Genomic DNA, 27576 nt, shown 5'->3' on the forward strand with positions numbered 1-27576 from the left:
TCCATAATTGCTTTCAACTCAATCAGCAGATGCCGATACAGTTGAACTTGTTGAGATGAGGAGGCCTAGTGCTGGCTCCAGACCCCCCAGGTCATGGGTCACATAGCGGAAGTGCAGGGAGACCGGGAGATCTTGTCTCCCTGCTGTGCTGCAGAGTTTAACTGTATCGGCGCACTCTGATAAGTAGCGTAGCTCCGAGTGGGCCCCTCAGATGATGGGGCCGGGGGCAACCACTCCCTCTGCCCTCCCAGTAGCTACCCTATTGCATAGCACATTTCATGATCTATTTTCCTTTATGAAATCCCACTACTCCATCTTGTAACTTGAGAACCTGCACAGATATGGTCATATAACCACAGATTCTTAAAAAGCTTTTTCATACATTTGTGCTGTCGGGATCCTTGCACATTGATACACTGTGGATTATTCTCAGATTCACAAAAAGTAAAAAAACTATGTATCAAGTCAGTATAATTTTTTTCCATTGCACCCCCCATCCCTGTTGAGAAATGTCATCCACCAACCCTTCATACTTTTGGGTTTTATTTAATAGTTTGATGCTTGATAGAGATAATATGTCATCAGCTTGTACAATGGAAGAAGTAAAAAATGAAAAAGGCTGTGCTAAATGTCATGATGAAAAATAAATTATAGAAAATTAAATGCTCCAATTTAATTTAAAAAAGAATAGTTTTAATAAATATTTTGCTTCATCTTCGTCAATTGGTCGCATTATATCCTTACACGCTCTGAAATACTGGATAACATCCCAAAACCAGAAATACCAGTTACCACAACAGATGTCTAATTTTTACCAGAAGTCGATGAATTCTAAATTTTAAATACATATTGTGGTATTTAAATAGTCTGCTGTTCTCCAGAACTGTACATATTGTTTTACAATGCAATCATTTTTGGCATATATGTCATGAGTGAATTGCCTATAGCAACCAATTATGGGGTGATATTATTTTGTCACCTGTTTTAGGAGAATGATAGCTGTAATATACTTTGTTGCACAACATTTTGATGAGCACCATATTTATTTATTTACTTTTTGTAATACCGCAGATTATTAGGAGTTATGCAATGTAGAAGACTGTATACATTGTACACATTGCACCATGACCTACATTTCTTTACATTATACTATAGAAATTGCTATGACCAAAGCTGAGAAAGACTGTAACATATGCATTTGTATTGATTTGGAAATAAAATAAAGCTCTGTAGATAAAATGATCAGCAAGTATCCACACTAAGTTGTAACAGTAAATAATTGATTTTACATGGATTTGGGTGTCATTGCATTTTTAATTATATATATTTATGGTATATCCACTATAAGTAGTCTTCATTCCTGGTACACTAAAAGCTCAGCATTACATTGATTTGGTGGTGGAACAGTGTTGCCTTCATTATGTCCCACTTCACTGGCAATGCTTTGGTATGGCTCAATCCCCTCTGGGAGAGAGGAGACCCTCTGCTGTCAAATCTCTAATCATTTCTAAAGGCCATCCGGAGGGTTTTCGATGAGACCAGCCATGCATCCTCAGAAGCCTCTTCGCTCCTCCGACTGCATCAGGGAGATCTAATGGTGGGCTCGGCTGATAGACAGGCAGGCGGGCACGGCGGACAGACAGGCAGGTATACAAGCACTGAGACCTGAGAACTAACAAGAGTGTTATGAACAAACTTATTTTGGTGGAGATAACTTAAATACTAATTGTCCTCCAGCAATTGGCTGGGGACACTTTAGGGTGGTGTGCGCAGCCCCTTTAAGAGATGGGCCCTAAGCACAGTGTCCGGGGATCTGCGCGCCATGCACATACCCCGGGCAGCATCAGACAGACCTGAAAGAGGGCGGAGGAGCGGGACACTCTGGCCAGGGGCCGCGGTGGTGGGAGAGTCGGCGTCTCTGCCGGGGAAGAGATGCAGTAGGCAGAGACACCGGCGTTACAGTACATGTATTAGAGAAACACATGTATTACAGAAGTACAATTGATAATTAGAGATGAGCGGTGTTCGACTCGAACTGTTCGCCAATCTCAAATTCGAGCTGTTTTGGGCGGTGCTCGAGCCGTTTGGCGAACACGAACAATCTGAAAAAAATTCGGCTGTTCGAGGTTATGTTCGATAACTGTTCTTGTACCAAAATCATAACTGGATTTTTTCTCAGTAATGCTGAAACTTAATGTTAATACGCAGTTTGAGTGTACAGCGGGGCGGGGGGAGGGGCAGGGGATGGATCTCTGCAGAAATAATGAAGATCTCCATTTTTTTTTCTCTTTCCCGCATTTACAGTGGGGAGGTGCAATCTGTCAGCCTATCAGCAGCGCACACACAGAGAGAACTGCTTTTTTTCACACAAGCAAGGGCATGTGTCATTGGCAGTGTATGTCACATGTCCTTGCCCTATAAGACCCAGCCATTTTCCACGTCGCCACCATTTTCTCACTGCTGCAGCTGCATGTTAGACGGCACCGCTGTTGCTGTGTGCGCTATACTTTGTTAATTTCAAGCCAATTTTCGCACAAATCTACAGATAGCTCGGGAGTAGGGAATAGTTGTGATTGCAGTCCTTTTAAGGACTAGGTTACATAATTTCCTACGACTTTTATCAGGCAGGTCTGTGCTCTTAAATAGATAGGTTGGGAGTAAAGACTAATTGTAATTGCAGTCCTTTTCAGGGCTAGGTTACATCAGTTCCTATCACTTTTATCAGGCAGGTCTGTGCCAGTGCTGTGCAAGTTTGTTTCACAGCATTTGGCTAAATCTAGCAAAGCAAATCCTTTTTGGCCTCTTGCAGTGTGTGTTAGTCAGTGGAGTAGCCTATCTGTGTTGCAAGCTACACCACCTGTGTACAGAATACAAACTTTTTTACTGCACCTAGTGAAGTAAAACCTTTTGGGCATAGCATCATTCTATTAGTCTATCTATACTAACCTCCACCAGGTTGCAAATTCAATATAATTTTTTTCTGCATCTAGCTCTGAAAAATATTTCGGCTTGTAGCAGTGCGTGGGACTTGTTCTATTAGTCCATCTATACTAACCTCCACCAGGTTGCAAATTCAATATAATTTTTATCTGCATCTAACCCAGCCAATACTTTTGGGCTAATACCACAGTTTGGCCACTCAGCTCTGCTCGGTTCCCATCCATTGTTTTGTGCAAACAACTCCAGAGTTAGTTAACCACCAAAATGAGTGGAAAAAGGCTTGCTGCTGGTGGAAAGGGGAATAGGCGTGTTGGGAAGGGAAAAAAAGGTTGTGTCCGTGGGGTAGGTGTTAAAGCAACAGTAACATCTTCCAGCCAATCTAAGATGTCTACTTCTTTTAGCGGACAATGTGATAAGATCCCTCTCTTACAGCCACGCCAATCGCTACAAATTCCAGATGAGGCACAAAAACAGCAGGTGCTTCAACGGATATCAAGTGCTCCTTTAAGTGGGTTCTCCTACACCTCAACTTCAACATCACAAATACTCCAGTCCTCAGAGGTGTCACCCCAATCGCACTTGCTTCCTCGCAGCTCCCAAGTCTCCAGCTGCCCGTCTGAGTATGGGGTAGAACAGATGGTTGAGTCTGCAGAGCTGTTTACTCATACTATAGCCTGGGTATCAGAGGTTGGCTCCAGAGCTTCTGTGAATCCAGACAAGGAAATGATCTGCACTGATGCCCAGAATCTTTATGAGTCAGATCCAGGACCAGACGCAGAAGTTTCTGACCATAATGTAGACCCTCATTCCCAAACTGTAACTCCTGTTGGTGGAGACAATGGAGAAGACGATGATGAGACTCATATACCTGATTGGAGCGACAACTTTAGTTTTTTGTCAGGGCAGGAAGAGGTTGGCTCTGAGAAGGATGGGTGTGATAACACACAGGGTGATGATGACGAGGTTGGAGATCCCACTTACTGTCAACCCACAGTCAGCCAGTCGATGAGGTCAGCAGAGGAGGTGGAGGAGGATGCTAGTGACGACGAGGTCAGGTTGCGCCTTCCTGGACAGAGACGTAGTACTGGAAGCACGTCAACAACTGCATCCTCAAACACAACTCTGCCTCTGACCACAAGTCATGGTGGCTCTTCAGGTCGCATGGGTGCTAAGCCTTGCATAGCCTGGGCATTTTTTCAGATCGATAAAGATGACCCAACTTGTGTTATCTGTAACATTTGTCAGCAAAAGCTAAGTAGAGGCCAAAAAATACATAGTTTGAGTACTTCATGCATGAACTGGCACATGGATATGAAGCATAAGTTGCAGTGGGAAGCTCACTGTGCTTCAATGCGGCCTAGCCAGCCGGGCCAACCACTGTCTGCCACATCTTGTGCATCCGCGGCCTCTTCATCCTCTGTGACTGGGGGGACAGCAGTCACACCTGTTTTGGGATGCAGACCTGCTACCTCTTTACCCACAACAGCCAGCGTGATTGGCAGGTCATCATTTTCTTTGGAGGTGGTAACACCAGCTGGTGTTGAGCGCTGTCCGACATCGATAGCACCACCTTTGGATCAAGGCAACCTAACATGTCCGCCTGCATCTTCCTCACAGACCGGCAGTTTGCCGGGGACACCCTTCTCAATCCCGTCTAAGCACAACAGCCGGCCCTCGGTCCCTCAGATGTGGACAAGTAAAAGACCATTTCCTCCTAGCCATGAGAAAGCTAAGAGGTTGAATTTCACCATCTGCAAGCTCTTGGCTACAGAAATGCTGCCTTTCCGCCTGGTGAACACAGAGGATTTTCGAGACCTTATGTCCGTCGCAGTGCCCCAGTACCAGATGCCCAGTCGGCACTACTTCTCAAAGAAAGGTGTACCTGCGCTCCACCAGCATGTCGCACACAATATCACCGCTTCTTTGAGAAACTCTGTGTGTGACAGGGTGGATTTCACCACAGACACTTGGACGAGTAGGCATGGACAGGGGCGTTACATGTCGCTGACTGGGCACTGGGTAACTATGGTGACAGCAGGACAAGGGGCTGCTGTCCAAGTCTTGTCGTCCCCATGAGTTGTGCGTCAATCCTCTTTATCTCAAAGTTCCTCCACTGCTTCTTCCTCCTTAACCTCCTCTCGGTCCTCCACCTGCACCCAAAGCCTGTCTGGTCATGCCACAAGCTTTCTAACTGCGCAGAAGGGATCCTGCACACCTCCTTACTAGTGTTGAGCCACACCCGTGTGTTCACCGAACTGTTCATCGAACTGTTCGTCGAACACCTTCGAACACCGTTAAAACCAATGGCAGGCAAACAAAAACACATAGAAACACATAGAAAACACCTTCAAAGGTGTCCAAAAGCTGACAAACTGCTCAGAAGACACAACTAACACATGGAAAAGTGACAAGTACATATAGTCATGCGAAAAGAAAAGAGGTGGAGGAGTAAAAGGAGGGGGAGACACAGATATAGGCATGTCATGCCCTTCTAAAATCCAAAAAGTGAGAAGCCGACACGTTCAGTCCGCTCCTGCCCGTGCCACCTCCGTGTCGCCGGGTTTGTGCCAGAGCCGCGGTGAACCCTGACGGCCAGCCCCCCTCTCCCAATACTGGTGCCTGTCCGCTGGTGGGTCGAGCGAGCCCCCCCTGTGGTGGAGGCAGCTCTAAGCTTTTTAATTTAAATTGTCTCTCTAATTTGAATGAATACACTTTAAATCCATTTACAAGGATCTATTGGAGGGCAAGTCTCATGCCAGCAGCCGCGTAATTCCAGCTCCAGTAGCGTCCACTAAAGCTGCTGCAGTTAAAAAGCTTTTATAAGGATCGAGCTCGGCTGTCCACCGCAAGGCATCCTACTGCCAGTCCCAGCCCCTATGCCTTGGGGTGCCTCCTGATGCTCTTCACTGAGTATCCCGTGGTCCCGAAGCATTTCCTTTGAAAAAATTAAGTGTCAAAACTACAGGTGGTGTAGCTTGCTTAACAGCCGGGATAATCCGCTGACTAGCAGACACTGCTACTAGGCACAAAGTATTTCCTGGGCTAGATGTGACGCGCCCTCTGGGCCAGTGTTGTTGGGGAAACCCGGAGCCGGATCAGATGGGGGTTGTAGTCTCCGAGTGGCTGTGACCCGGTCCGTGCCCAGGGTGTCAAGCTCAGTGTGTGGCAGTCCTTACTGATGTTACTAAAGTTCTTTATGTCGACTACGCCACCCGTTGAATTGCGGTCACTACGGCCGCCGCTGCAGCAGGGTCCGCTGAGGCTGATGGTGTTTGTGCAGCTTAGGTGGTATAACCCCCAACGGGAAGGGTATAGCCTCAGGGGGTCAGGTGCAGAGGATGGTGGTTGTGGAAGTGCAGGGAAGATGGTAATGAGAGTCAGAGTCGGGTTGTGCAGTTCAGGGTTCTTTACTTACTGCTGTTCTTGTACCGGTCACTCCGGCCTTGAGTGACCACCCGAGCCGCGCTGCGTCCACCAGGTCCTGGACTCGGCCAACCCCCAAGTAGTTCTGGAGCGTGGTTCTGAGCTCCCTTTCTGTCCTGTCCTCGTCTCTGGCCTTCCCCACCAGGGATCCACCTATGTCCGGCTCCCTCGGGCCTCTTGTTGGCGAACCCTTGCCTCTGGGTTCCCTGACCCTATGCGTGGTCTGCCTTCCGGGTGGATTTGGTGGGTGGCCGTGGCAGATGCTGCCCACGGCCTCCGGTCTCTGGCTGAGGTATGCTGTAGCCCCCACCAGTTTGGGATCCGGTACCCTGTTGCCAACTCTTCACCCTGTGGTTGTATTTGGGCTCTCAGAGTTCCTTCTTTCTCCCCCTCTGGGTCTTTCGTTCTCTCCTCTCTCACTCTGGGCGTGGGGCTGCTCTGCTCCTCTGCTTTCTTCCACTGCTCTGCAAAGTCTTCACTACAACAGGCTGACTGGCTGCTGTCTGCCTGTCTGACTGACTGACCCTGATCTTAGATGGTTCCCACCTTTTATACTCCCTCTATGTGTGAGCTCAGGTGACCAGCACCCAATGAGCTCCTAGCACTACCCAGACTGCTCCCCCTATCTGCCCCTACACTACTGGGATGGTCCACCCCCCTCCCACTCCAGCCAAGGACAGACTCGGTCGTACCTGCACATTTCTAAGTGGGAGTACCGTTGGTCTGCCCTCCGGAAATGGGATGTGTGTAGTGCATGCAGCCTTCTGAGCTCAGCTCCACACTCCATCCTTACCCGGGAGTGGAATACCACACCTCTGGGTTGAGGTGCAATACCCCTGTAGCAGCCGAATCCTCAGGGTGCTACATTCCCCCCTGGTAAATCACAGCACGTCCTCGGGCTGTAAGATATAAACACCAAAACATACAATTTTTGCATAAACAACATAATAAAACATCATATAAAACTTTTCATGTTAAACTTTCTCGTAGTCGTTTCTTGCTCCTAGCTCCTCCGGTCACGGTGCAACTTGTGACCGGGTAAAGTGCGACAGTCTCTCTTGGAATCAAACAGTTTCCTATAAAACCGGAAGGGGGCGCTTTAGGAAGCGCAACTATATACAAGGGGATATGGCCGCTCTCAGTCCTCGGCCAGGTATTAGGGAGGATTGACCGTTCTCAGTCCTCGGTCAGTGGGAATAGGGACACACGGGTTAACAGTTCAGTTCTCTGGTCCCAACGGGGACTATATTAGCAGCAACGGTTCACTGTGCCCCGACGGGCAACTATATACAGTCTCTATACTACCGTACTCAACGACGGCGTCCTCCTGCTCTTTCTTTGTGATTGGTTCCAGGTTCTGGTTCAGACCCGTCCGGGTCCTCTTGCTCCTCCTCACACCGCAGCTCCTCCTCCGTCAGGCGATGCACATAGAGGGCGTAGGGTCCTTTGGCACACTTGTGCCGGGTGAAGGTGACCTCGTCCCCTAAATACAGGTCACGTCCTCTGTGTCCCTCCGGTAGGTGGGACTCAACGTCTCTCCTGGTCACGAAGACGTCGCCTGGGGTGCGGTGATCCCTGATGAAACCCCACCCATGCTGCAGATTAAATTTTATCACAGTCCCGATGGTACGGGGACCATGCGCTGCACGGGGGTTTCTCCTGGTCCGGCTCTTCTGCTCCGCGCTCCTTATTTGGGCTTGTTGTTCCCGGACCCGCCTCTCTCTCCGCTCCCTCTCAAAGACCTCAAGCTGCTGCCGGCAGCACTCTGCACGCTCCGCTGCGGCTGCCCGAGTCTCCTGAGTGAACCCCATGAGGTCTTCTCCGGTGGGGTCCCACTCAAACTGGGTCTCTTCTAGCGGGGGCGAGATCCTCTTTATGGGCTTTGGAGCCGGGATCAGGGGTTCGCACATGGCCCTTGCTTTTTGCAGCTCCAGCTGGATGTATTCCTGGGGCCATACGAAGGGCTGCCCATCCGGGCACGTATGTTGGGCGAACAGGTTTTCACCCAGGTGCGGCACTCTTGATGTTACGGGCGCTGTGATGGTAGCGGCGCCCGGGTTGCCCAAGCCTTGCGACCAGGCTTGGGGCACTTTGAAAGTAAAGGGCACCGTAAGGACGGCGGCGCCCTGTGTTACTTGGCCCTGCGACCAGGCCGGTGGCTCCGCGGAGGTAGGGGGCGCTGTTGGTATTGCGGCGCCCGGGGGTACTAGGCCTTGCGACCAGGCCGATGGTACTTCCTGCTTGGTCACGCTCGGGGTCGAGGCGTGTGACGTCACAGGGGTCGCGGCTCCCGTTTGAGGCCTAGTCTGCGGCGGTGACGTTGCAGCGACGGGCACGGCAGGGGATACTTCGGGCTCTGCGACGGGGAGCTGGGGCAGGTACGCGGTTTCCCGGTTTGGGGTAGAGACGTCCCCTTTACCTGCCTCCATTCGTTCGGCTCCCTTCTCGGCGCCGTCTCCGGCCTTCAGTCCTCCTGCGCCATCCTCAGAGGTGGTCTGTCTCCTCGTCTCGGGTGGCGTGCTCCGCTGACGAGTCTCGGTCTGCTGGGCCATCTCACGGCTCCATTCTGCTAACGTCTCTCGCTGCACCCGGGCCATCCTCCGTGCGAGGCCCTCCAGCGCAGTCTGTGCACACTCCCGATCTCGGGGGAGCTGTGCCAAGACCTCCACTAAGCCTAGTGGGGTCGTTGCTTCTAGCAGGCTCCTGACCAACGGGTCGGTGCTGCTCTGCTCTCCTCCCGTTGTCTCCAGCCGGCCTTCTGGAATGGCGACCGGCAACAGGCTCCTGACCACTGGGTCGGTGCTGCCTGGAGTGGCGGCCCGCATCAGGCTCCTGACCTCTGGGTCGGTGCTGCCTGGCTCTCCCTCCATCTCCGGGTGTGCTTTCTCTGGACTCTCTTCCAGACGTCTTGTCTCCGGGTGCGCTCTCTCCAGACTGCTCCAGGCTGCACCCATCTTTGTTCTCTTCTTCTGTCTCCGCCCACATCGAGGGTGGTCCCGGGGCAACTTCAGTTCCAGGGGCAGTTCTCTCACGCTGATGGACACTTCCAGCATCACAGTCTCTGTTGGTGGGCACGGTTTCCGCTTTTGGCGCCATTCTTCGACCTGGCCCACGATGGGAGGTGGCCTCTCGCCACCCTCTGGCACGCCCATAATGGCGTCCGCTCTTCCAAGGCGGGAAATCTTCGGAAATGGCGGGAATCGTCTCCCAGTGGCGGGAAACTCCATGGATGGCGGGAAAAAGCTGCAAATGGCGGACAACCGGCGGGAAACGACCTGTGATGGGGCCCGATGGCGGGGACCCTCCGGAACCGGCAGGAGACTTCTTTTTGAGGTAACGATGAACTTTTCTTCAGGCACGCAGTACCCGGTTGTTGCGGGCACGGTATCCTGCCGACTACGCCAAAGTTGACGCGCCCCCTGGGCCAGTGTTGTTGGGGAAACCCGGAGCCGGATCAGATGGGGGTTGTATTCTCCGAGTGGCTGTGACCCGGTCCGTGCCCAGGGTGTCAAGCTCAGTGTGTGGCAGTCCTTACTGATGTTACTAAAGTTCTTTATGTCGACTACGCCACCCGTTGAATTGCGGTCACTACGGCCGCCGCTGCAGCAGGGTCCGCTGAGGCTGATGGTGTTTGTGCAGCTTAGGTGGTATAACCCCCAACGGGAAGGGTATAGCCTCAGGGGGTCAGGTGCAGAGGATGGTGGTTGTGGAAGTGCAGGGAAGATGGTAATGAGAGTCAGAGTCGGGTTGTGCAGTTCAGGGTTCTTTACTTACTGCTGTTCTTGTACCGGTCACTCCGGCCTTGAGTGACCACCCGAGCCGCGCTGCGTCCACCAGGTCCTGGACTCGGCCAACCCCCAAGTAGTTCTGGAGCGTGGTTCTGAGCTCCCTTTCTGTCCTGTCCTCGTCTCTGGCCTTCCCCACCAGGGATCCACCTATGTCCGGCTCCCTCGGGCCTCTTGTTGGCGAACCCTTGCCTCTGGGTTCCCTGACCCTATGCGTGGTCTGCCTTCCGGGTGGATTTGGTGGGTGGCCGTGGCAGATGCTGCCCACGGCCTCCGGTCTCTGGCTGAGGTATGCTGTAGCCCCCACCAGTTTGGGATCCGGTACCCTGTTGCCAACTCTTCACCCTGTGGTTGTATTTGGGCTCTCAGAGTTCCTTCTTTCTCCCCCTCTGGGTCTTTCGTTCTCTCCTCTCTCACTCTGGGCGTGGGGCTGCTCTGCTCCTCTGCTTTCTTCCACTGCTCTGCAAAGTCTTCACTACAACAGGCTGACTGGCTGCTGTCTGCCTGTCTGACTGACTGACCCTGATCTTAGATGGTTCCCACCTTTTATACTCCCTCTATGTGTGAGCTCAGGTGACCAGCACCCAATGAGCTCCTAGCACTACCCAGACTGCTCCCCCTATCTGCCCCTACACTACTGGGATGGTCCACCCCCCTCCCACTCCAGCCAAGGACAGACTCGGTCGTACCTGCACATTTCTAAGTGGGAGTACCGTTGGTCTGCCCTCCGGAAATGGGATGTGTGTAGTGCATGCAGCCTTCTGAGCTCAGCTCCACACTCCATCCTTACCCGGGAGTGGAATACCACACCTCTGGGTTGAGGTGCAATACCCCTGTAGCAGCCGAATCCTCAGGGTGCTACAGATGCAGTTAAAAATTTGTAATTAGATACTCTCGTTGGATGCTGAGAAAGCATTCCATAGAGTCTCCTGGCACGCCATATATGATTCTCTTAAAAAGCTTGGGGTAGGGGTCTAGGGGACCCTTTTATAGCCAAAATCACGGCCCAGTATCGCAATACGTCACCTAGGCTGAAGGTAAATGGAACTGTATTACCCTGAGGGCTCGGTTGCTACAGAGGTATTGCACCTCACCCAGAGGTGTGATATCTCACTCTCAGGTAAGGATGGAGTGTGGATCAGGACCCGACACCTGCATGCATTACACCACATTGCCGTGGGGCAGGGCGACCAATATGCCCCTGAGATGGGCACGACAGTCCCTGTCCCTGGCTGGAGTGGGGGGAGGGAACACTGAGGAAGGGGAACCCTGTAGTGCAGGAGCAGGGAGGAAGCAGTTCCTGGGTGCATTGAGAAGGGAGTATAAAAGGTGGGCACCATCTTAGTTCAGTGCAGAGAAGTCTGAGCAGAAGTGGCAGGGAGCAGGTGCTCTGCATGAGCTCTGCTCCGGAGGCGGGCCTAGTAACAGAGGCCCAGGCCTGGAAGAGGGAGAAGGAAGGAAGAGGATCGGAGAAGGCTCCAGGAACGAGGAATGAAGGGATCCCAGGGGTGCGGACGGGCGAGTCGCCACCGCACGCCCGAATCCACCTGCGTGGAGGGGTCAGGCCAAAGGGGGAGACCGGTCCCCGAAACTAGTGGAGGCAGGAAACGACCCTCAGCTAGAAACAGGAGGCTGTGACATTTTATGTGGCGCAGCCCCTCGCTACACCCGCTAGGAAGGCACCACATAGGGTCAGGGAAACTGGCGCCAAGTTTACCAAGAGGAGGCCCGAGGCAGCCGGACAGAAGGGTTGGTAAGAAAGGCCAGACAAAGGACACACAAAGGGGGTCCTGTGAAGTGCTCCAAAGTTATCTGGGAGTTGTCTGAGCCCCTCACCTGGTGAGCACAGTACGACGTGGGCAGCCGTTACCTGCAGACGTGGTCTGGATAATAAGAACTGTGAGTAAAGGCCCTGGACTGCATCACTGACTCCGTGTCATTACTGCTGCTGCCCTGCACCATCACCCCCATCCTCCGCATACACTGCCCTGAGGCTATACTCCTTCCGTGGGGAGTTATGCTACGCTCTGCTGCACCCACAACACCAGCCTCAGCGGTCTGCCCTGGAGCGGCGGTTCACTCTGACCGCAATCCACGGGTGGCGTAGTCGGACATTTAAACATCAAAACCACATAAATAGTTCCGCCACTGGTTTGACCGCCTTGAGCCACGGAACCGGGTCGCCGCCACGGAGACTACAACCACCAGCATCCACCAAAAAGGGTCCGGCTCCGGGTGTCCCAAGGCCCAGGGGGCGCGTCAGAACATTTTCATCACCTTTCACACTCACCAATGGGACAAGGCAGGGATGTTCTCTGTCCCCTCTCTTATACATCCTAGTGACGGAGCACCTGCTCTCATCAATTCGCCATAACCCCAATATTAGGTGGATTGAGGTGGGAGGCACCGAGTACAAGTGCTCTCTATTTCCTGATGATGTCCTAGTATATATCACACATATATCCATCCATGCTGTTATGGCTGAAATAGATCACTTTGTTACATGGTCAAATTTTAAAATCAATGCAGCGAAGTCTGAGGCCCTCGATGTCTCCCTCCCCAAATCCATATAGGATTCCATCCAGTCCAACTTTCCCTTTGCCTGGCCCTCACAGGGTATCAAATACTTAGGAATTCCTATTCATAGAGACCTCTCCCATCTATGTTATCTTAATTTTGGGCCCTTTATTGAACAACTCCATACAGACCACGGTTGGCAAGTTAGAACTGTAAGATTCACTACGTGAACCACTTGTGTTTTGTGGAAAAGCACATATACACTGTGTTCCAAATTATTATGCAAAAAGTGTTTAGGAGTGATAAGGGAAGAATTTGTTTGTTTGTCAGTTAAACTCATTGTGTGTCAGGGCTCTTTATATCACTGTAAGCAATTGCAGACACCTGTGCTAATTAGTTTGGCAGGTGTGTCCAATGAAAGGCAAGACTACTTATGAAGGCTGTCTCACATTATTAAGCAGCCTACATTTTCTGCCAAAATGGGAAAGAAAAAGAATGTGTCGGCTGCTGAGAAGCAACAAATTGTGGAGTGTTTAGGTCAAGGCATGACTACAATCAACATTGTGCGATGATTAGGATGAAGTGTCTTGGCAATCAAGAAGTATGTAGCTGATTCACAGTACACACGTGTGCGTGCTGATAAGGGCAAATTGAGGACTCTTTCCTACAGGCAATTACGTCAGGTTAAAAGAGCAGCAGCAAAAAAACCTTGTCATAGCAGCAGACAAGATTTGAAGCTGCTGGTGCCTCCAACGTCCCCCGAACAACAAGATGCAGGGTCCTTCAGAGGTTTGCAGCTGTGCATACGCCATCCTGTCGACCTCCTCTATCCACTTCACACAAGCAGAAACGGCTCCAGTGGGCCAAACATTACATGAAGACTGATTTCAAAACTGTTTTGTTCACGGATGAGTGCCATGCAGCGCTCGATGGTCCAGATGGATGGAGTGGAGGATGGCTGGTTGATGGACACCCCACGCAAACACGGCTACAGCGCCAACAAGGAGGAGGTGGAGTAATGTTTTGGGCTGGAATCATGGGGAGAGAGATTGTCGGCCCCTTTAGGATCCCTGAAGGCGCTAAAGATGAACTCCATAATGTATGTGGATTTTCTCAAACAGCACTTCCTGCCATGGTTCAAGAAGAAGAACCGTGTATTTCACAGCAAGATCATTTTTTTGCATGATAATGCACCATCTCATGCTGCACATAAAACATCTGCATCTCTGTCTGATATGGGCATAAAAGGGGACAAACTTATGGTGTGACCCCCATGCTCCCCTGACCTCTACCCCATTCAGAACCTCTGGAGCATCATCAAAAGGAGTGTCTATGACGGCGGGAGGCAGTTCACATCTAAGCAACAGCTCTGGGAGGGTATTCTGTCCTCATGCAAAACAATTGAAGCAGAAACCATCCAAAACCTGACAAATTCAATGGACGAGAGAGTTCAGAAGCTCCTTTCGAACAAGGGGTCCTATGTGAAAATGTAACATCACCTAGAATAAAGTTTTGAGTTGAAAACTGTTTGATTTCAGTTTCTAATAACCTGCTAATGCTTATAATTTCAAAAATGACCATTTTTTTGGTCTTTATTAAAATGAAAAGGTTGATCGAAAAGTTTGGGGGATCTAAGAGTGTGGCAACCCAGTAGTTATGATTACTTCGAATTCTGACAATATGAGGGTCATGTTGCAGGTAGTGCAGCAAGAAGGCACTTATGTGTCTTGCGCATCTCGGAGCCCCAAAATTATTTTCCGGGCTAGATGCAGCTAAAAATTATTATTAATTTTAAATCTGGTGGAGCTTAGTATAGATGGCCTAATAGGATCAGTGCTGCACACTGCTACAAAGCCCAAATTATTTTCCAGCCAAGATACAGATAAACATGATTAGTAATTTGAAAGCTTAAAATGGTTGGTAGGGTGATTTTAACCAATCATCCATCTTTTACTCTCCCCAGGATGACACAGGGGTAGAAAAGTCGTTTCGGATCCATGATTTGTTCATCTTTATGAACGTGAGTCTGTCTACATTATCAGTGGAGAGCCGCGTGCGCTTATCTTTCAGCACACCACCAGCAGCGCTGAACACACGTTCAGACAGAACGCTGGCTGCGGGGCATGACAAGATCTCCAAGGCGTAAGTGGCTAGCTCCGGCCATTTATCCAGATTGGAAGCCCAAAAAGAGCAAGGGTCCAGTGACACAGTCATGGCTTCAATGTTTACTTGGAGATACTCCTGTACCATCGTCTCTAGGCGTTGACTATGTGTCAGACTTCTTGTCTCCTGTGGCCTTGCAAAGGATGGGCTAAAAAAGTGGTGAAATGATTGCGCAAAATTGATGTTACCAGCAGATACTGTGGTTCTGTTATGGTTTGAGTGCTGAACACTTGACGGTCCCACGGTTGGCAAGTTGGAACTGTGAGATTCACTACGTGCACCACTGGTGTTTTGTGGAAAAGCACATGTAAGATTCTGCAACAGTCTCTGCTGATACTCCTGCATGCGTGCATCCCTTTCTATGGCAGGAATAATTTCTGCAAATTTACTTTTGTACCGGGGATCTAACATTGTGGCAACCCAGTAGTCAGGATTATTTTCTAATTCTCAATTCGAGGGTCATGTTGCAGGTAGTGCAGCAAGAAGGCACTCATGTGTGTTGCGCATCCAGGAGCACCAAGTCCCTGTTGTGTTGGTGGCGAGGTAACAATCATGCTTCCTTCCTCTGTCCTCTCCCCCCAACCTCGCACAACAGAAATATGATCAAGGTCTCCCTCATCTGATGAGTTTTCCATCAGTTCGTCCTCCACTTCTTCCTGGGCTCCTGCACCTTCCTCACTAGTTTGACTGCTACCATGCGCCCTGGTAAAACCATCTCCTCCACCCTCACATGCCTGCCGCCTTGGTGCTGCCGACCGTCTGGACCTTGCAGATGTTAGCCCTTCCGCATACAACTCCTCCTCCTCTACATCCTCCACCTCCTCTTGTGCCACCACCTGACTCCGAATTCTGTTTAACATGTGCTCCAGCATGTAAATCACCGGAATAGTCATGCTGATAATGGCATCGTCAGCACTAAACATCTTCGTCGCCATTTCAAAACTGTGCAGAAGGGTGCATAGGTCCCTGATCTGAGACCACTCCTCCAGCGTGATTTGCCCCACCTCTGGATCTCGTTGGCCCAGGCTATACGTCAGAACGTATTGCACCAGGGCTTGTCGGTGCTGCCACAGTCGCTGCAACATGTGCAGAGTTGAATTCCACCGGGTAGGCACATCGCATTTTAGCCGGTGAAGTGGCAGACCCAACGACTTCTGTAGAGATTTAAGTCGCTGAGCTGCGGGATGCGAACGGCGGAAGTGAGCACACAGCGACCGTGCCCTCTGCAGAAGGCCATCTAGTCTGGGATAGTGGGCTAAAAATTGCTGGACAACCAGGTTCAACACGTGAGCCATACAAGGCACGTGTGTGACATTGCCCCGGCGAAGGGCCGCACCCAGGTTTGCAGCATTGTCGCACACGGCCTTCCCTGGTTTCAGGTCCAGTGGAGACAACCATTCATGAAATTGGTTCTACAGAGCTGACCACAACTCCTCAGCTGTGTGACTCACATTTCCCAGACATTTCAAAGTAAAAACCGCCTGATGACATTGAGCCCTACTGCCAGCATAGTAAGGAGGTGTGCAGGATCCCTTCTGCGCAGTTAGAAAGCTTGTGGCATGACCAGACAGGCTTTGGGTGTAGGTGGAAGACCGAGAGGAGGTTGAGGAGGCAGAAGCAGTGGAGGAACTTTGACATAAAGAGGATTGACGCCCAACTCGTGGGGACGGCAAGACTTGGACAGCAGCCCCTTGTCCTGCTGGCACCATAGTTACCCAGTGCCCAGTCAGCGACATGTAACGCCCCTGTCCATGCCTACTCGTCCAAGTGTCTGTGGTGAAATGCACCCTGTCACACACAGAGTTTCTCAAAGAAGCGGTGATGTTGTGTGCGACATGCTGGTGGAGTGCAGGCACACCTTTCTTTGAGAAGTAGTGCCGACTGGGCATCTGGTACTGGGGCACTGCGACGGACATAAGGTCTCGAAAATCCTCTGTGTCCACCAGGCAGAAAGGCAGCATTTCTGTAGCCAAGAGCTTGCAGATGGTGAAATTCAACCTCTTAGCTTTCTCATGGCTAGGAGGAAATGGTCTTTTACTTGTCCACATCTGAGGGACCGAGGGCCGGCTATTGTGCTTAGACGGGGTTGATAAGGGTGTCCTCGGCAAACTGCCGGTCTGTGAGGAAGATGCAGGCGGACATGTTAGGTTGCCTTGATCCAAAAGTGGTGCTATCGATGTCGGACAGCGCTCAACACCAGCTGGTGTTACCACCTCCAAAGAAAATGATGACCTGCCAATCACGCTGGCTGTTGCGGGTAAAGAGGTGGCAGGTCTGCGCCCCAAAACAGGTGTGACTGCTGTCCCCCCAGTCACAGAGGATGAAGAGGCCGCGGATGCACAAGATATGGCAGACGGTGGTTGGCCCGGCCGGCTAGGCCGCATTGTAGCACACTGAGCTTCCCACTGCAACTTATGCTTCATGTCCATGTGCCGGTTCATGCATGAAGTACTCAAACTATGTATTTTTTGGCCTCTACTTAGCTTTTGCTGACAAATGTTACAGATAACACGAGTTGGGTCATCTTTATCGATCTGAAAAAATGCCCAGGCTATGCATGGCTTAGCACCCATGCGACCTGAAGAGCCACCACGACTTGTGGTGAGAGGCAGAGTTGTGTTTGAGGATGCAGTTGTTGACGTGCTTCCAGTACTACGTCTCTGTCCAGGAAGGCGCAACCTGACCTCGTCGTCACTAGCATCTTCCTCCACCTCCTCTGCTGACCTCATCTCTTGGCTGACTGTGGGTTGACAGTAAGTGGTATCTCCAACCTCATCATCATCACCCTGTGCGTTATCACACCCGTCGTCCTCAGAGCCAACCTGTTCCTGCCCTGACAAAAAACTAAAGTTGTCGCTCCAATCAGGTATTTGAGTCTCATCATCGTGTTCCTCATTGTCTCCACCAACAGGAGTTACAGTTTGGGAGTGAGGGTCTACATTATGGTCAGAAACTTCTGCGTCTGGTCCTGGATCCGACTCATAAAGATTCTGGGCATCAGTGCAGATCATTTCCTCGTCTGGATTCACAGAAGCGCTGGAGTCGACCTCTGATTCCCAGGCTATAGTATGAGTAAACAGCTCTGCAGACTCAACCATCTGTTCTACCTCATACTCAGACGGGCAGCTGGAGATTTGGGAGCTGTGAGGAAGCAAGTGCGATTGGGGTGACACCTTTGAGGACTGGAGTATTTGTGATGTTGAAGTTGATGTGGAGGAGAGCCCACTTAAAGGAGCACTTGATATCCGTTGAAGCACCTGCTGTTTTTGTGCCTCATCTGGAATTTGTAGCGATTGGCGTGGCCGTAAGAAAGGGATCTTATCACATTGTCCGCTAAAAGAAGTAGACATTTTAGTTTGGCTGGAAGATGGTGTTTCTTCTGCAGATGTTACTGTTGCTTTAACACCTACCCCACGGACACAACCTTTTTTCCCCTTCCCAACACGCCTATTCCCCTTTCCACCAGCAGCAGGCCTTTTTCCACTCATTTTGGTGGTTAACTAATTCACAACTCTGGAGTTGTTTGCACAAAAAAACAATGGATGGGAACCGAGCAGAGCTGAGTGGCCAAACTGTGGTATTAGGCCAAAATTATTGGCTGGGTTAGATGCAGAAAAAAATTATATTCAATTTGCAACCTGATGGAGGTCAGTATAGATGGACTAATAGAACAAGTCCCACACACAGCTAGAAGCCCAAATATTTTTTCAGAGGTAGATGAAGAAAAAAATATATTCAGTTTGCAACCTGATGGAGGTCAGTATAGATGGACGAATAGAGAAAGTCCCACACACTGCTAGAAGGCCAAATATTTTTTCAGAGCTAGATGCAGACAAAAAATTATTTTGAATTTGCAACCTGATGGAGGTCAGTATAGGTGGACTAATAGAACAAGTCCCACACACTGCTAGAAGATCAAATATTTTTTCAGAGCTAGATGCAGAAAAAAATTATATTCAGTTTGCAACCTGATGGAGGTCAGTATAGATGGACTAATAGAGAAAGTCCCACACACTGCTAGAAGGCCAAATATTTTTTCAGAGCTAGATGCAGAAAAAAATTATATTCAGTTTGCAACCTGATGGAGGTCAGTATAGATGGACTAATAGAGAAAGTCCCACACACTGCTAGAAGCCCAATATTTTTTCAGAGCTAGATGCAGAAAAAAATTATATTCAATTTGCAACCTGATGGAGGTCAGTATAGATGGAGTAATAGAACAAGTCCCACACACAGCTAGAAGCCCAAATATTTTTTCAGAGCTAGATGCAGATAAAAATTATTTTTAATTTGCAACCTGATGGAGGTCAGTATAGATGGACTAATAGAGAAAGTCCCACACACTGCTAGAAGGCCAAATATTTTTTCAGAGCTAGATGCAGATAAAAATTATTTTTAATTTGCAACCTGATGGAGGTCAGTATAGATGGACGAATAGAGAAAGTCCCACACACTGCTAGAAGGCCAAATATTTTTTCAGAGCTAGATGCAGAAAAAAATTATATTCAGTTTGCAACCTCATGGAGGTCTGTATAGATGGATTAATAGAACCAGTCCCACACACAGCTAGAAGCCCAATATTTTTTCAGAGGTAGATGCAGAAAAAAATATATTCAGTTTGCAACCTGATGGAGGTCAGTATAGATGGACTAATACAACAAGTCCCACACACAGCTAGAAGCCCAATATTTTTTCAGAGCTAGATGCAGAAAAAAATTATATTCAATTTGCAACCTGATGGAGGTCAGTATAGATGGACTAATACAACAAGTCCCACACACAGCTAGAAGCCCAATATTTTTTCAGACCTAGATGCAGAAAAAAATTATATTCAATTTGCAACCTGATGGAGGTCAGTATAGATGGAGTAATAGAACAAGTCCCACACACAGCTAGAAGCCCAAATATTTTTTCAGAGGTAGATGCAGAAAAAAATTATATTCAGTTTGCAACCTGATGGAGGTCTGTATAGATGGATTAATAGAACAAGTCCCACACACAGCTACAAGCTCAATATTTTTTCAGAGCTAGATGCAGAAAAAAAGTATATTCAATTTGCAACCTGATGGAGGTCAGTATAGATGGACTAATAGAATGATGCTATGCCCAAAAGATTTTACTTCACTAGGTGCAGTAAAAAAATTGGTATTCTATACACAGGTGGTATATCTTGCAACACAGATAGGCTACTCCACTGACTAACACACTCTGCAATAGGCCAAAAAGGATTAGCTTTGCTACATTCAGCCAAATGCTGTGAAAAAAACTTGCACAGCACTGGCACAGACCTGCCTGGCAAAAACTGATAGGAACTGATGTAACCTAGTCCTGAAAAGGACTCCAATTGCAATTAGTCTTTACTCCCACAACCTATCTATTTAAGAGCACAGACCTGCCTGATAAAAGTCGTAGGAAATGCTGTAACCTAGTCCTTAAAAGGACTGCAATCACAACTATTCCCTACTCCCAAGCTATCTGTAGATTTGTGTGAAAATTGGCTTGAAATTAACAAGGTATAGCGCACACAGCAACAGCGGTGCCGTCTAACACGCAGCTGCAGCAGTGAGAAAATGGTGGCGACGGGGAAAATGGCTTGGTCTTATAGGGCAAGGACATGTGACATACACTGCCAATGACACATGCCCTTGCTTGTGTGAAAAAAAGCACTTCGCTCCGTGTGTGCGCTGCTGATAGGCTGACAGATTGCACCTCCCCACTGTAAATGCAGGAAAGAGAAAAAAAAATGGAGATCTTCATTATTCCTGCAGAGATCCATCCCCTGCCCCTCTCCCCACCCCGCTGTACACTCAAACTGCGTATTAACATTAATTTTCATCATTACTGAGAAAAAATCCAGTTATGATTTTGGTGCACGAACAGTTATCGAACATAACCTCGAACAGCCGAATTTTTCTCAAATCGTTCGTGTTCGCCGAACGGCTCGAACACCGCCCAAAACAACTCGAATTTGAGATTGGCGAACAGTTCGAGTAGAACAACGCTCATCTCTACTCCTTACTATGCTGGCAGCAGGGCTCAACGTCATCAGGCGGTTTTTACTTTGAAATGTCTGTGAAATATGAGTCACACAGCTGAGGCGTTGTGGTCAGCTCTGGAGAACCAGTTTCATGAATGGTTGTCTCCACTGGACCTGAAACCAGGGAAGGCCGTGTGCGACAATGCTGCAAACCTGGGTGCGGCCCTTCGCCGGGGCAATGTCACACACGTGCCTTGTATGGCTGACGTGTTGAACCTGGTTGTCCAGCAATTTTTAGCCCACTATCCCGGACTAGATGGCCTTCTGCAGAGTGCATGGTCGCTGTGTGCTCACTTCCGCCGTTCGCATCCCGCAACTCAGCGACTTACATCTCTACAGAAGTCGTTGGGCCTGCCACTTCACCGGCTAAAATGCGATGTGCCTACCCGGTAGAATTTAACTTTGCACATGTTGCAACGACTGTGGCAGCACCGACAAGCCCTGTTGCAAAACGTTGTGACGTATAGCCTGGGCAAACGAGATCCAGAGGTTGGGCAAATCACGCTGGAGGAGTGGTCTCAGATCAGGGACCTATGCACCCTTCTGCACAGTTTTGAAATGGCGACGAAGATGTTTAGTGCTGATGATTCCATTATCAGCATGACTATTCCGGTGATTTACATGCTGGAGCACATATTAAACAGAATTCGGAGTCAGGTGGTGGCACAAGAGGAGGTGGAGGAAATAGAGGAGGAGGAGTTGTATGCGGAAGGGCTAACATCTGCAAGGTCCAGACGGTCGGCAGCACCAAGGCGGCAGGCATGTGAGGGTGGGGGAGATGGTTTTACCAGGGCGCATGGTAGCAGCCAAACCAGTGAGGAAGGTGCAGGAGCCAAGGAAGAAGTGGAGGACGTACTGATGGAAGACTCATCAGATGAGGGAGACCTTGATCATATTTCTGTTGTGCGAAGTTGGGGGAAGAGGGCAGAGGAAGGAAGCATGATTGTTACCTTGCCACCAACACAACAGGGACTTGGTGCTCCTGGATGCGCAAGACACATGAGTGCCTTCTTGCTGCACTACCTGCAACATGACCCTCGAATTGTGAGATTTAGAAATAATCCTGACTACTGGGTTGCCACACTGTTAGATCCACGGTACAAAAGTAAATTTGCAGAAATTATTCCTGCCATAGAAAGAGATGCACGCATGCAGGAGTATCAGCAGAGACTGTTGCAGAATCTTACATGTGCTTTTCCCCAAAACACTAGTGGTGCACGTAGTGAATCTCACAGTTCCAACTTGCCAACCGTGGGACCGTCGAGTGTTCAGCACTCAAAACGTAACAGAAACACAGTATCTCCTGGTAACATCAATTTTGCGGAATCATTTAACCACTTTTTTAGCCCATCCTTTGCAAGGCCACAGGAGACAACAAGTCTGACACATAGTCAACGCCTAGAGATGATGGTACAGGAGTATATCCAAGTAAACATTGAAGCCATGACTGTATCACTGGACCCTTGCTCTTTTCGGGCTTCCAATCTGGATAAATGGCCGGAGCTCGCCACTTACGCCTTGGAGATCTTGTCATGCCCCGCAGCCTACGTTCTGTCTGAACGTGTGTTCAGCGCTGCTGGTGGTGTGCTGACAGATAAGCGCACGCAGCTCTCCACTGATAATGTAGACAGACTCACGTTCATAAAGATGAACAAATCATGGATCCGAAATGACTTTTCTACCCCTGTGTCATCCTGGGGAGAGTAAAAGCTTGATGATTTGTAAAAATCACCTCACCAACCGTTTTAAGCTTTAAAACTACTAATCATGTTTATCTGTATCTTGGCTAGAAAATAATTTGGGCTTGTAGCAGTGTGCAGTACTGATTCTATTAGGCCATCTATACTAAACTCCACCAGATTTAAAATTACTAATCATGTTTATCTGTATCTTGGCTGGAAAATAATTTGGGCTTTGTAGCAGTTTGCAGTACTGATTCTATTAGGCCATCTATACTAAGCTCCACCAGCTTTCAAATTAATAATAATTTTTAGCTGCAGCTAGCCCGGAAAATAATTTTGGGGTTCCTAGATGAGCAAGACACATGAGTGCCTTCTTGCTGCACTACCTGCAACATGAACCTCAGATTGTCAGAATTCAAAATAATCCTGACTACTGGGTTGCCACACTCTTAGATCCCCCACACTCTTCGATCAACCTTTTCATTTTAATAAAGAACAAAAAAATGGTCATTTTTGAAATTATAAGCATTAGCAGGTTATTAGAAACTGAAATCAAACAGTTTTCAACTCAAAACTTTATTCTAGGTGATGTTACATTTGCATATAGGACCCCTTGTTCGAAAGGAGCTTCTGAACTCTCTCGCCATTGAATTTGTCAGGTTTTGAATGGTTTCTGCTTCAATTGTTTTGCATGAGGACAGAATACCCTCCCAGAGCTGTTGCTTAGATGTGAACTGCCTCCCGCCATCACAGACACTCCTTTTGATGATGCTCCAGAGGTTCTCAATGGGGTTGAGGTCAGGGGAGCATGGGGGTCACACCATAACTTTGTCCCCTTTTATGCCCATATCAGCCAGAGATGCAGATGTGTTATGTGCAGCATGAGACGATGCATTATCATGCATGAAAATGATCTTGCTGCGGAATACACGGTTCTTCTTCTTGAACCATGGCAGGAAGTGCTGTTTGAGAAACTCCACATACATTATGGAGTTCATCTTTACCCCTTCAGGGATCCTAAAGGGGCCGACAATCTCTCTCCCCATGATTCCAGCCAAAAACATAACTCCACCTCCTCCTTGTTGGCGCCGTAGCCGTGTTTGCGTGGGGTGTCCATCAACCAGCCATCCTCCACTCCATCCATCTGGACCATCGAGCATTGCACGGCACTCATCGGTGAGCAAAACAGTTTTGAAGTCAGTCTTCATGTATTGTTTGGCCCACTGGAGCCGTTTCTGCTTGTGTACAGTGGATAGAGGAGGTCGACAGGATGGCTTACGCATAGCTGCAAACTTCTGAAGGACCCTGCATCTTGTTGTTCGGGGGACGTTGGAGGCACCAGCAGCTTCAAAAGCTTGTCTGCTGCTATGACAAGGCTTTTTTGCCGCTGCTCTTTTAACCTGACGTAATTGCCTGTAGGAAAGAGTCCTCAATTTGCCCTTATCAGCACGCACACGTGTGTACTGTGAATCAGCTACATACTTCTTGGTTGTGCGATCATCAGGATGAAGTGTCTTGGCAATGTTGATTGTAGTCATGCCTTGACCTAAACACTCCACAATTTGTTGCTTCTCAGCAGCCGACACATCCTGTTTCTTTCCCATTTTGGCAGAAAATGTAGGCTGCTTAATAATGTGAGACAGGCTTCTTAAGTAGTCTTGCCTTTCATTGGACACACCTGCCAAACTAATTAGCACAGGTGTCTGCAATTGCTTACAGTGATATAAAGAGCCCTGACACACATCACCATCAATGAGTTTAACTGACAAACAAAAAAATTCTTACCTTATCACTCCTAAACACTTTTTGCATAATAATTTGGAACACAGTGTACATGTGCTTTTCCCCAAAACACCAGTGGTTCACGTAGTTAATCTTACAGTTCTAACTTGCCAACCGTGGTCTGTATGGAGATGTTCAATAAAGGGCCCAAAATTAAGATAACATTGACGGGAGAGGTCTCTATGAATAGGAATTCCTCAGTATTTGATACCCTGTGAGGGCCAGGCAAAGGGAAAGTTGGACTGGATGGAATCCTGTATGGATTTGGGGAGGGAGACATTGAGGGCCTCAGACTTCGCTGTATTGATTTTAAAATTTGACCATGTAACAAAGTGATCTATTTCAGCCATAACAGCAGGGATGGATATATGTGATTGAGTGATATATACTAGGACATCATCAGCAAATAGAGAGCACTTGTACTCGGTGCCTCCCACCTCAATCCACCTAATATTGGGGTTATGGTGAATTGATGAGAGCAGGTGCTCCATCACTAGGATGTATAAGAGAGGGGACAGAGGACATCCTTGCCTTGTCCCATTGGTGATTATGAAAGGTGATGAAAATGTTCCATTTATCTTCAGCCTAGGTGACGTATTGCGATACAGGGGCGTGATTTTGGCTATAAAAGGGTCCCCTAGACCCCTACCCCAAGCTTTTTAAGAGAATAATATATGGCATGCCAGGAGACTCTATGGAATGATTTCTCAGCATCCAACGAGAGTATCTAATTACAATTTTTTAACTGCTTGTAGCCCAGGAAATTCTTTGTGCCTAGTAGCAGTGTCTGCTAGTCAGCGGATTATCCCAGTTGTTAAGCAAGCTACGCCACCTGTAGTTTGGACACTTAATTGTTTCAAAGGAAATGGTTCGGGCCCCCGGGACACTCAGTGAAGAGCATTGGGGAGGCACCCCAAGGCATAGGGGCTGGGACTGGCGGTAGGACCCCTTGCGGTGGACCGCCAAGCTCGATCCTTATGAAAGCTTTTTAACTGCAGCAGCTTTAGTGGACGCTACTGGAGCTGGAATTACCGCAGCTGCTGGCATGAGACTTGCCCTTCAATAGATCCTTGTAAAAGGATTTAAAGAGTACGCATTCAAATTAGAGAGACAATTTAAATTAAAAAGATTAGACCTGCCTCCACCGCAGGGGGGCTCGCTTGACCCACCAGCGGACAGGCACCAATATTGGGAGAGGGGGGCTGGCCGTCAGGGTCTACCGCGGCTCTGGCACAAACCCGGCGACACGGAGGTCGCACGGGCAGGAGCGGACTGGCCGTGTCGGCTTCGCACTTTTTTGGTTTTAGAAGGGCATGACATGCCTATATCTGTGTCTCCCCCTCCTTTTACTCCTCCACCTCTTTTCTTTTCGCATGACTATATGTACTTGTCACTTTTCCATGTGTTAGCTGTGTCTTCTGAGCAGTTTGTCATCTTTGGACACCTTTGAAGGTGTTTTCTATGTGTTTCTATGTGTTTTTGTTTGCCTGCCATTGGTTTTAGCGGTGTTCGAAGGTGTTCGACGAACAGTTCGACGAACAGTTCGGCGAACATACGGGTGTTCGACGAACCGAACCGAACTCGAACACTACGGGGGTGGCTCAACACTATTGATTATGTTACTTAATACCCGAAGACCATATGGTCCAAATTGGAGAAATGACCTTCAAAAAATTACAAAAAACATACTAGTTTAGAAAACTTTATGTTGACCTCATAAACCAAGTTCATAGTTGCAGAGAGGAAATCATTAGTTACTACTAGAGATGAGCAGATCAGGCTCATTTTGAATTAGTTTTTTCACATGGATTTTTCTGGGAAATTTGATTCACAGTGAAGTTATTCTCTGCAAATTTAATGTACCTTATTATACTCTATGGTCTCTCCAGATCTAAGAGCATAATAAACATAAAATGTAAAAAAAAATATGCTCACCTCACCGTTCGCTTCACAGGCTCCTCCACTCCTCCCCATAATCCATCTGGTTCTCAATGCATCTTCAGAGTGCCGCCGCAAGTGCTGAAATCCCCAGGAAGTTTATGTCCCATAGGGACTCCTGGCTTTCATGAGGCTCAGGAGGGCTCTGCGCATGCACTTGCAAGGTCACAGTGCACACCGTCATGACGCCATAACCTATTGCTCGCTTGCACAGAATCCTGTTGAAGAATTCAGCGTGAGTGGTGTCAATCTGAAGATACAGCGCGGGCCGGAAGGTTGATGTGAAGGGGCTGGAGATATGAGCGGTAACATGAGTATAATAATTTTTTTAATTTTTTGGCAAATGCTGATTTTTGTAAAATTCAAGTACAATTCATTTCCACTCAAATTTACTTGCTCATCTCCATATACTACCAACCGTCTAGTTTAATGACCCTAAAAGAGCTTTCTAAATCTTGCCTGACTTGCCCCGATGATTATGGGATATAGCGGTTAGCTGAAGTCATATTGTCTATGTACTGTAGATTTTAATTGGAATTTTAAAGGTTAAACATAGTAAAATACAATCAGATTCTTCTAGAAAAACATAAGCAGCCAAATGGGCAAAAAGGTATCATAGGCTTCTTTCTTTTTATAGACTAAATATAGCGTTTCATGGTTTAACTGAAGGACTAAACAATCTAAGTAGCAACAGTTTAATGTGGATCGCCACACACATTGAATGTGTTAGATATATTCCAATATTGAGTCACATCCTTGTTTTTATTTTATGTAAGCTTCCACATGTGCACTAACAGATGAAAGATTAAATGAATACTTTTGAGAAACCACGGGAGGAAGTATTCTATAACCTCCATTCCTTTTTATCATTTTATACATCTAGACCGATATCTAGACAGCACAGGTTAAGAACATATTGATTTCTTTATTGTTATGCAGGTGGCTTCCTCATGTGTGGATGTGTGGCTGTCCAGGATTTTAGTATAAGAAGCAGAAAATACAGAAAATTACATTTATGATGGGAAAACCACATGACTCAGCTAGTAAACTTACCTCTATGTACCTGGATCTTCTATGTACAAGCTATATGCTTTTTCCATCAATACACCAATCTTTATAAAGGTTAATTGATGATCCAGAATTGGTTATATATGTACATTAAGTAAGATAAATTGAAGTGTTGTTGTAAATATTACATTTTTTTTTATCAATTATCATTTTAATATTTGTGTTATTCCCAAGTGCTTTAATCCACTGCTTATTAAAGTAGAAAGATTTATTTAGTTTATTTTGTTATACTGCAAATCCC

This window comes from Phyllobates terribilis, unplaced genomic scaffold (genome assembly GCF_046119375.1).
Source record: "Phyllobates terribilis strain yellow unplaced genomic scaffold, ASM4611937v1 Scaffold_11__3_contigs__length_659146591, whole genome shotgun sequence".
In the NCBI taxonomy this organism is placed as follows: domain Eukaryota; kingdom Metazoa; phylum Chordata; class Amphibia; order Anura; family Dendrobatidae; genus Phyllobates; species Phyllobates terribilis.